This window comes from Lepus europaeus, chromosome 12 (genome assembly GCF_033115175.1).
Source record: "Lepus europaeus isolate LE1 chromosome 12, mLepTim1.pri, whole genome shotgun sequence".
Taxonomy (NCBI): Eukaryota; Metazoa; Chordata; class Mammalia; order Lagomorpha; family Leporidae; genus Lepus; species Lepus europaeus.
In genome coordinates this window covers 89,428,674-89,440,840 of record NC_084838.1, presented here as the reverse complement: position 1 = coordinate 89,440,840, position 12,167 = coordinate 89,428,674, and positions in this window count along the sequence as shown.

The following is a 12,167-nucleotide window of genomic DNA, read 5'->3' as shown; positions in this document are numbered from 1 at the left end:
AAAGTTAAAATAATAATTTAATCGTAAGCCAAAAGATTGCAAACACTCCCAGTCCTCTGATATTTACAATGATGTAGACAGAGCCTTAGTGAAATATTCTGAAAACAGCCCATTGTGAAACAGTCAAGACTTCTGGGTTGGCAAGCATTTTCACAGGAAGTCCCCATAAATTCCCATATGCTTGTGCAGAAAGCCAAAGATGACATACAACTCAAAATATCAAAGGATAACGGAATGAGAAAACAACTTATTAGTGTCAAGGAGAAGACCTTATTACCCACAACTGGTTAAATATTTGAAGCAAGAAAATGATCAGACCAAATCCTCTGAAAACATTATACAAAGTTGAATGAAATGAGCCTTTTCCATATTTGAAGTCAAATAGAACATCAAGCTCCTGAAGCTCATAATCAAGTGGACATTGACTGGTAATGCAGGGAATACGGTGTATTTCCTTTATACTTTCAGAAGAGATGTATGTCATCTAATATCTCCTCTTCTACCTTCTCACCTGCCTGCAAGACACACTAAAGTAAACAAATGTAAAGTTGACTTGATCAATTTAACACCTACTTCATGACATTCTCTGGAGTAAATATCACATTAGGCAAATGGATTTTTGTGTTGTTTCTTTTTCAACATCAGAACCAATAAACAGTAATTACAGTGGCATTTATAGCTTCAAGCAACCTAAGATAGTTAGTTCCACAGGTCAACACTGATAAATGTTACTTATTTAACACTATTATTAATATTAGAATGATATAAAAAAATAATTGTAACAACTGTTTTTGAGCAGTTATCACAAGCAGGTTCTGTGGTGCTTCTTATATATTTTGTAATGCAATCTCATTCCAGTATTAAAGTGTTGGTATTAAGAGTCTCATTTCAGCCGGCGCCGTGGCTCAATAGGCTAATCCTCCGCCTAGCGGTGCCGGCACACCGGGTTCTAGTCCTGGTTGGGGCGCCGGATTCTGTCCCGGTTGCCACTCTTCCAGGCCAGCTCTCTGCTGTGGCCAGGGAGTGCAGTGGAGGATGGCCCAAGTGGTTGGGTCCTGCACCCCATGGGAGACCAAGATAAGCAACTGGCTCCTGCCTTTGGAACAGCGCGGTGCGCTGGCCGCAGCGTGCCAGCCACGGCGGCCATTGGAGGGTGAACCAACGGCAAAAGGAAGACCTTTCTCTCTGTCTCTCTCTCTCACTGTCCACTCTGCCTGTTAAAAAGTAAAAAAAAAAAAAAAAAAATTCTCATTTCAAAGCTAGGAAAATTGATCTCAAAATATATTAATGACTTTTTCAACTATACAGAGTGAGCAAGTGATGAAATTGGTGATTATTAATTAGTGTCTATTAAATTTGTTTTATATTATATTACTGTCATATTACTTTTTGGGGACATCTGCTTATAGAGTTTCTGCCACAAGGTGCCAAATCAGAAGATAGTTACACCTGAAAAAGACAGGGATGGTATTTGGCCCAGTGATTAAAATGTCAGTTAGGACACTTGTATCCCACATCTAAATACATGGGTTCAACAACTGGCTCTGGCTCCTGATTCCAGCTTCCTGCCCATACAAACCCTGGGTGGCAGAGGTGATGGCTCAAGTAATTGAGGCCCTGCCCCCCACATGGGATACCTAGATTAAGTGCCTGACGCCTGGATTCAGTTTAGCTCAGCCCTGACCATTTCAGGTATTTGTGGAATGAAGCACTGAATGGAAACTTGGTCTCTCAGTCTCCCTCACCCTTTCTGTCCCTTAAATTAAAAAAAAAAAAAATGAGTAAGACAGAAACTCTTCTAGAAGTGTTTTAAAAAGATCTGAAACTCTGAGGCTGAGAAAGATGCACAATGTAGCACATATCATATATGTGTGTTTGTGTGTGTATGAGTGTATACATGTATTTGTATACATATCAACTGATGAACACACACACATAGCAGCCAATGAATACTTCCCACCCCAAGAGCAGAAGATATGAATACTTTTCCCCAATCCCATACTCTATTGTTTAAGAGGCCTTTCTGTGACTTTTCTAATTCCATTTTGCCTTTATATTTGTTGAGAGAAGACAGAAAGAAGATGAACAGAAGGGCTAGATTTAAGAGTCTGCTGTTTTTCAAACTCTCACAGTGAAAATCCTTGGAGAGTCCTCGAAATATTTAGATACCACAATGGCTCTCTTGGGAAAAAAAGAGATCAACTGCTGCAATTTGAGTGCAATTTTAAGGTCAATGAAAAGATTCTAAATCCTACTTGGTAGAACAATAATTTCTTTATTTTAAAAATGGTCAAGCCTCCTTTGATAGTTTTTAAAACTATTTTTGATAATTCAAATAATGCCTTCAAAGGAAATTAAAGTTGTGATTTAAATGTTTGATGTATTTACACTTTGTCATTTGTAAATGCCTTTGAATGAATAATCAGTGTATAGGTTTTTATATGCTTCTTTTATGGAACTTGAAACATTTTACCATTGAAATTACTACTTAGATCTATAATGAAAATGTCTTCATTTACAATGTTTTTCTATTGACACTGAGGGTAAACAGATGTGGTGATTTTGGTCGGGAATGTAAACCCAGTCACCATGCTGTTGTATACCAGCTAGCTCATTGGTAACGGAAGAACTGTTTAAGGCAGTGTTGCTCAGAACTATTTTTGTTCAAATATAAGAAAGGCCCTGAGTCACAAAGAGCAGTAACTTTGGGTAAGAGTTAAATCAGTTAAGATCAAGTCCATATCTGCTTTGACCATGAATAAAGTTTTGTTTCTAATAATAGAGTAACACTGAAGCTGATAAGAGGTTAAGGTAACAGTAGAGAGTAGGACAAATGAATACCATGGTACCATTTTATCAGTGGTTTTTCTTTCCACAGCTCCAGTTATACTATCCAAAAATATTGAATATTGAATCAAAAGTTCCAGAAATCAACAATTCACGTTTTAAGCTACAGGCTGTCCTGCTGTTTTTCTCTGTACTACCTAGGTCATGAATTACTCCTTTATTCAGCATATTGATGCAGTATATGCTACCCATCCATTAGTTACTTAGTAGTTATCCCAGTTATGATATCATTTGCCATGGGAATAGAGGGCTTGTCTTCAAGTAATCTTTATTCTACTAATGCCCCAAATTATAAGAGAAATCTTGCTGATAATTCAGATATTCAAAGAAAATTAATAAAGTGAATCCTTTAAATGAAAAGGTAAAAGTTCTCAATTTAATAATGGAAAAGAATCATGCTGACATTGCTATGACTTTATTTCAAAAAAGGTATTTTGAGAGAGATCACATTCACATAAACTTTGTTTTATTTTTATTTATTTCTGCTAATCTCCTACTGTGCCTATTTAGAAAATAAACTTTATCATAGATATAGGATAGTATGTATTAGAGATCTTTGGAAAATTCATGGAGGAAGATGTTTCTCTGTCTCTCCCTCTCTTCCTGTAACTCTGCCTTTCAAATAAACACCACTAATTTTCTGTGTACTTTCAAAATGCCCAGAAGACAGAATTTTGAATGTTGCCATCACAAAAAATGATAACTGTTTGAGGTGATAGAAATTTTAGTCACCTTAATTTGATCATCTTGGAAAAAGCAGACTTTTTTTTTATTCTAGTGTTTCTTCTGTCTTGAGACCCAATATAACACTCGTAAAGAGGAAAAATAATCACTTACAACCTGAAAACTCAGTGCTGTGTGAGGACATTTGTTGGAGCTTTCTCAGTGACTTAGTACACTAATCCATGCTTATCTGTGGGGCAGAAATTCCAAGACCTCTAGAGAATGATGAAACTGCACATAGTACTATCTCCCATATGAGACTAGAGGACTTCAAAGTTTGTGGAAAACAGGTTAAGTTTTTTTTTTTTTTTAAGTGCAAAAACAATTGAAATCCACATATAGTTTTTTCATAATATGCATATTCCATGAAGTTCGTTTTGATCATCAAAATGATATACATGAAATAAATATCCTACTGCACCCCGTAAATATATGTTTTCATTATTGGTCAACTATAAATAAAATTAAAAATAAAAAGTTTTAATTTAGATTCAAGAACAGCCCAAAAGAAATCTTTTTGGTGGGGATGAGACTTCTTGAACTCAGATTTAACATTTGAAAAATAAATAGATAATGAGGAGGAAAGAATATGAAAATGAAACCTAGTGACAAAACCTCCAAAGGGAGGAACTGTGTGACTCTTGGTATTTGTGAGGATAAACCCTTCCTTTTTTCTTTTCATCTTTTTTTGAGACAGGAAGAGGGAGTGGGATAGGGAGGGAGAGGGGAGAGGGAGAGAGGGAGGAGAAGGGGGAGAGGGGAAGGGAGAGGGGAGGGGAGAGGGAGAGAGGGAGGAGGAGGAGGAGAGGGGAAGGGAGAGGGGGAGAGGGGGAGAGGGAGAGGAGGAGGGAGAGGGGGAGAGGGGGAGGAGGAGCGAGAGGGGGAGTGAGAGGGAGAGTGAGAGGGAGATGGAGAGCAAGAGGGAGAGGGAGGAGTGATAATCTCCCATCTTCTGGTTCACTTCCTAAAGGTCTGCAAAAGCCCAGGCTGGGCCAGACTGAAGCCAGGAGACCAGAGCTTGATTCAGTCTCCCATTCAGGAGGCAGGGAACCAACTACTATCACCTGCTGCCTCTCAACATGCATACTAGCAGGAAGCCAGAATTAGGAGCAGTGCCAGGACTAGAACCTAGGCACTCTGATATGTTATGCAGATATTTCAAATGGTGTTGTAACTGCTATACACCTGCCCTGTCTGCTAATTTTTGAATTTGAAGTCAAACATGACAATGAAATCAAAGGAGCTTATTTCTTCTTCCTGTGAAAACACCTTTAAAATAACATTAATGAGATAAAATGGTAGATAAGAGCAACAGCAAGGTAAGAGAAGCAAGAAGGATAGCAGATGACACATACTGATATCTGGAAATTGGACAGATGACCAGCCATCATTTTTGGAAGCTTAATTGTATCATCCAACATGGGGTAAAGTCAGTGAAAAACCTAAATGTGCATTGCAGAACCCCAGAGAAACTCAGAAATTGTGTCCCTGAGTATCTCAGAAGGCTGATTGTAGGAGGCCTGAAAGCAGGACCAGTTGGAAAGAATTATCCCCTACTTCTCTCTTCTTGTTAGTGAGTGAGAAATTTGGCATCCTTCCTGGCCTCTAGGATAGTTCACTTATAGAAGACATGGTGATACCAGCCAAAGTTGAGGGTGGGATTGGAATCTGCACTAAAATATAATGAGTAAGTAAAGTCCTGGAGATTGGTGAGAACCACCATCACCTCCCTCAACTCCTTCCACCTGCATAGTTCCCAAAATTCTTTTTTTTTTTCTTTCTTTTTTTTTTTTTTTTTTTTTTGACAGGCAGAGTGGATAGTGAGAGAGAGAGAGAGAAAGGTCTTCCTCTTTGCAATTGGTTCACCCTCCAATGGCTGCTGCGGCCGGCGCATCTCGCTGATCCGAAGCCAGGACCCAGGTGCTTCTCCTGGTCTCCCATGGGGTGCAGGGCCTAAGGACTTGGGCCATCCTCCACTGCCTTCCCGGGCCATAGCAGAGAGCTGGCCTGGAAGAGGGGCAACCGGGATAGAATCCGGCGCCCCAACCGGGACTAGAACCTGGTGTGCCGGCGCCGCAAGGTGGAGGATTAGCCTGTTAAGCCACGACGCCGGCCTAGTTCCCAAAATTCTAACAGAATTCAAGAATGCCTTGGTTCTCCCAAGCAGGAGAACCTCTCCAGAACAGAAATGACCAGCCCAGGCAAGGAAAATTTCTCTAGTCCAAGAAATAGAAACCAACAGGAGCCAAGATTTGGCAGTTTCCCAATGAATGGAAGTAAGGGACACCAGTGCAATATCCTTAATTACACACACACACACACACACAGATATTACCAGTAACTAGAGCCACATTTTCAAAAGATTTATTTATTTGAAATTCAGAGTTACAGAGTCAGAGGTCTTCTATCTGCTGGTTCACTCAACAAATGCCTACAATGGCCAGCACAGGGAGAGGCTGAAGTTAGGAACCATGGGCTTCATCTGGGTCTCCCACGTGGGTGGCAGGGGCCCAGACATTGGGCCATCTTCTGTGGCTTTGCTAAGGCCATTATCAGGGAGCTGGATTGGAAGTGGAGCAGCCCGGGCTCCAAATGATGCCCACATAGGATGCCGGCCTCACAGATGGTGACTTTACCTGCTATGCCACAATGCCAGCCCTGTGTCTCATGTTTTAAAAATGTATAATGGCTAGCAAAATAACAATCCTACAAAGATATTCACATTCTCATCTCTGGACCCTGTGAATATGATACCTTACATGGTAAAAATGGTCATAAGCTGATAAGACTATGTAAAACATCTTAAGGAAATTATCTGGCTGTGGTAATGCAATCACAAAAGCTCTTACAAAAGGGAAGCAGGAGGATCAAAGTGAGGAAAGAGAGATACAACAACAGAATCAGCTATCAGAGTGATGCACTTTAAAGATGGAGGGAAGGGCTGGCTACAAGCAAAGGAATCCATGTAGCTTCAGGTAACTGGCATAGGCAAGGAATCATGTTCCCTACAAAGCCCATAAAAAGAAAGCAGCCATGCTGACACCTTGGTTTTAGCCCAGTGAAATTTACTTCAAATGTCTGAAATCCAGAACTGTGAGATTACAAATTTGCACTGTTTAAAGCCACTGAGTCTATTTTGTTGCAGTAGTAATAGGAAACTAATTGCAAGTACGAAAGACAGTAAAAGATCTATCTCGATAGATAGATAGGTAGATAGATAGATAGATAATCTCAAACATGAAAGAAATAGAGACCAAATCAAGCCAGCTGGAAACAAGAACTCAGAAGCAATGTAAACCGTGCATTAAACATGAGAAAAATTTAGAAGAACTATAATGATCATCACAAAAATAAGAAAAGGTAATACATTTAAGAAGAAGAGTAGAACATTATAAAAAGTAATACCTAAGAAAACATGACTCCATTTTTAGAAATTAAAGAGACAATAGGATAGCAGGGGGGAAGTTTTGTTAAAAGATAAACTTGAAGAAATTATCTATTAAATAGAATGTTTAAATAGATTAAGTAATATACATGTAAGACATTTTCAAAAATTAATTTTTGCAGTCACTCATTATTAGAAAAGTTCCAGGAAAATGAGAATAGAGAAAATGAGCAGGAGAAAAGTTTCCGATAAGCAATACATGAAATGCAAGCTAGGGTTACTCGGCAGTGGGTTAAGTTGCTGCTCGCAACACCAGCATCTCATGTGAGAGTGCCAGTTGGAGTCTCAGTTGCTCCATTTCTGATCTAGCTTCCTGTTAATGACATTATGACAATGGCATCCCATGTGGGAGTGCTTGTTCCTGTCCCAGCTGCTCTGCTTTCAATTCAGCTTCCTGCTAATGTGCCTGGCCCAAATACTTGGATCCCTGTCATCCATTTTGGAGAACAAGATGGAATTACTGACTCCTAGAATCAGCCTGGTCTAGCCTTGACTATTATGATAATTTGGTGAGTGAAGGGGCAGGTGGAAGAACTCTTTTCCACTTATATGAGTCCCATCCCCTCACCCTCCTCCTTTTTTTCTTTGTCACTCTGTCAAATATATATATATATATATACATATATATATATATATTTAAATTTTATTTATTTATTTGAGAGGTAGACCTACAGATAGAGAGAGGGAGAAACAGAAAGGCCTTCCATCTGCTGGTTCATGCACCAAACGGCCACAATGGCCAGAGCTGAGTTGATCTGAAACCAGAATCCAGGAGCTTCTTTCAGGTCTTCCATGTGGGTTCAAGGGCCATTGCACTTGGGCCGTCTTCCACTTTTTTTCCCAAGGAATAGGCAGATAGCTGGATTGGAAGAGGAGCAACCAGGACATGTACAGGTGTCCATACGGGATGCTGGAGTCACAGGCAGAGGCTTACCCTACTATGCCACAGTGCCAACCCCTATAAATATTTTTTAAAGATTTGTTTATTCATTTGGAAGGCAAAGTTGCGGGGGGAGTCCTCCATACATTGGTTCACTCCCCAAATAGCTGCAATGGCTGGAGCTGAGCCCACCCAAAGACAGGAGTCAGAGCCTCTTCAGGGCTTCCCACATGAATGCAGGTGCCCAAGCACTTGGATCATCTTCCATTGCTCTCCCAGGAACATTAGCAGGGAGCTGGATGGGAAGTGGAGCAGCTGGGACTTGAACCAGTACCCATACGGGATGCTGGAGCCACAGGCAGCAGCATTACCTATCACACCATAGCACCAGCACCCAAATAATTATTTTTTAAAATAAACAAGTGAAACGACTGGCGCCGCGGTTCACTAGGCTAATCTGCCTGTGGCGCCGGCACCCAGGGTTCTAGTCCCGGTCGGGACGCCAGATTCTGTCCCGGTTGCTCCTCTTCCAGTCCAGCTCTCTGCTATGGCCCGGGAGTGCAGTGGAGGATGGCCCAAGTGCTTGGGTCCTGCACCAGCATGGGAGACCAGGAGGAAGCACCTGACTCCTGGCTGCAGATCAACGCAGCACGCCGGCTGCAACACACTGACTGTAGCGGCCACTTAGGGGGTGAACCAACGGAAAAGGAATACCTTTCTCTGTCTCTCTCTCTCTCTCTCTCTCACTGTCTAACTCTGCCTGTCAAAAATAAATAAATAAATAAACAAGTGAATGAAGTAAAAGTGCCATTAGTGAATATTTAGCTCAACTGATGAGGAAGCCCACATCAAAATGTCACTGTAGAACTTTTAACAGGACAAATATTTCTAAAACAAGGAGGACAGAGAAAATGACAGTGACAGAGAGAGAGAGAGAGAGAAAGAGAGAGAGACAGAGGGAGGGAAGGAGGGAGGAAGGGGAGGGTAAATTACACACACACATACACACACATACATATAAATATATATAAATCGGTAGCTAGATTGGCATTAGACTTCAGCACCCATGAAAATTCTGAATAAAAATTTGTTCAAACCTAGAATTTGATACCTATGCAGATTATGAATCAAGTATGAAAATGGAATAAATATATTTTCAGACATGCATAGTCACACAAATTTTACTTAATTGGCCTCTTTTTCATGAAACTATTACAGAAATTGTTCCACCAAAATGGGGAGTGAATTAAGAGAGATAAATAGAAATTGCTATGATGACAAATGATATCCCAGAATGAGAGCCATGTTGTATACCAAGAAAGGAAAAACAGGATAGAAGGAAGGGGGGGGGAGGGAGGAAGGAAGGAAGGAGGGAAAGAAGGAAGGATGGAAGGAGAAAGAAAAGGGAGATCAGGTAGTATAAGAATGGGGATTTCACAAAAGAAACCATAGAATTGGTGGATTCTTTGATGTGTTAACCATATTGAGGAAAATTTCACAGTTTTTGTTAGCTATATAGAAAATAAAGCAATTAAAATATAGAAAAATCATTAATCAAATAACAGTTGCTGAAGAAAGTAACTTTGAGGCTCAAGTATCAAGTATTTGCAAACTTTTTAGATTCCACACCATATATATATATATATATATATATATATATATATATTTTTTTTTGACAGGCAGAGTGGACAGTGAGAGAGAGACAGAGAGAAAGGTCTTCCTTTTTGCCATTGGTTCACCCTCCAATGGCCGCCGCGGCTGGCGCGCTGCGGCCAGCGCACCACGCTGATCCGATGGCAGGAGCCAGGTGCTTCTCCTGGTCTCCCATGGGGTGCAGGGCCCAAGCACTTGGGCCATCCTCCACTGCACTCCCGGGCCACAGCAGAGAGCTGGCCTGGAAGAGGGGCAACCGGGACAGAATCTGGAGCCCTGACCGGGACTAGAACCCGGTGTGCCGGCGCCGCAAGGCAGAGGATTAGCCTATTGAGCCGCGGCGCTGGCCCACACACCATATTTTTTAACATACCTTTGAATGCCCTCTTATTATTCTGAAATAAAATACATGAAATTCTTAGGTAATATAATTTGTCTACACATATAACACAAAGGAAAAACCAATGTTATCTCCTAACTGAAATATTATAAATTTTCATCATTCATGATAGAAACACAATATCCTTATATAATTTCTAGAACCGAAGAGTCAAGAACCATGGAGTTAATTGTGCTGTATAGAAATTTGGTGACAATATGAGAGTGTCTAAAACAATAGGAAATGGTTGCTCTCAGCAACAGGACTTAGTTTAGGAAAGAAAAGATCAAGGATGTGTTCTTTTTCATTATAAATCTTAATACATTATTAATCTTCACAAACATACCATATAAAAGTCTTACACTAAAAAAATAGATTTAAGAAATTTCTAACTCATTCACCTATTCAAAAGTTAAACAGTCATAGTTACTTTTACCTTGGATGAAATGCTTTTATTAAAATCAAACTTACTACAGAGTCAGTTATCTGGTTTCAACTTGTGCTAAAACTAGTTCTTGATGAAATCTTGAAACTGTCACGCATACTCTAATATTATCCTTGGTTAACCATGTCTGTGATGCCAACTGCACACCCAATCAAACATCTAAAGTTACCAACTGGCTGCAGAATCGGTGCCCTGGTTACAAAACACTGACCAGCTGCAGGAAACACAGAGGGGGAAAAAGTTATGCCTTGGCTACTGAATACAATCCATGCTCAGTGTTAACGATACTATGTCAGTCCATAAATTATGAAGGCTAATGCTGAAACATTAACACCACCCAAAAACACACTCGTAAGCAAGCCAGCGTGGCAAAATGAGGTCATGGAGAAGCTTAATGCTATTTCAGGATATTTCTTGAACACCAGTATAGCTCCTTTGACACCACCTGCTCTCATTTGGAGAACTGTATATTTAAGTCACCCAACAGCATCTGGGCTCAAACCCAGTGCTGACTCTACAGTCCAGTTCAGGATAAATGCTGTCCTGTTGTTAGGTGTTGACCTTTAGATGAGACATTTAAATCCCCCTGCCAACATTCCCCACCTTCTGCTTAATTGGCACAGTATAAAAGATGTGGCTGAGAGAACATTCAATAGCAGTCATAGTTGCATGCATATTATAGTAACAAAACCATGTGATTTATTCCTTTGGGAAAAAAAAAGAGTTGTGTAATATAATCCAACATATTAAATCACTCTTCTTATGAGGATCATGGTGGCATCAAGACGGCAACTTGTACTTTCATCAGGCATTTACTTATTCTTTCTATAGAAATATTCTCGCCCCATAATGAAATTTTAGTTTCTGGGATGAAAACTTTCCTTTGTACATGACATTTGTCAGTACCCTTCAAAAATAGAGAAATTTATGTCAGATTCTTGCAGAGCCACAATTTCCAAGTGTGGCATGACTGGTAAAACTTGTTTTTCTAAACTGTCAAAGTGGATTTGAATAGTTAATTTGAAAGTCATTTGAAATAATATGTAATAAAATACAAAATTCTGGTTTTATTCTATGGAGTGCAGAGGAATTGGTGGCAAAAGTCAGAAATTAAAAGCTTTTGCTACAGTGATTTCCAATTTTTTTTTTTTTTATTTCATGAATGGTTCTGTACTCTGGAAAATGAGGTGTGTGTTATTTTGTAGAGTTGTAAAGTATTTATATGTATGCTCAAAACCAAGCCTCTGACTTTCAAATATCTCTTTTCTTCTAGCACACAGTATTACAGTTCCCTCCACTGCTCTTCAAAACAAATGTTGAGGCTGGCGCCGCAGCTCACTTGGCTAATCCTCTGCCTGCAGTGCTGGCACCCTGGGTTCTAGTCCTGGTTGAGGCGCCGGATTCTGTCCTGGTTGCTCCTCTTCCAGTCCAGCTCTCTGCTATGGCCCGGGAGTGCAGTGGAGGATGGCCCAAGTGCTTGGGCCCTGTACCCGCATGGGAGACCAGGAGAAGCACCTGGCTCCTGGCTTTGGATCAGCTGAGTACCGGCCATAGCGGCCATTTGGGGGGTGAACCAACGGAAAGAAGACCTTTCTCTCTCTCTCTCTCTGTCTCTGTTTCTCTCTCTCTCTCTCTGTGTGTCTAACTCTGCCTGTCAAAAAAAATGTTGAATACATTAGATTTTGTGCAAGATGGACAAACTTATGAATACGAATCTACAGTCCTCCTTACCCTTGAAAACATGATCAGTTTTCATGCAATAGAGAGAAGTTTTGCTCGAAACATTCATTTTCTA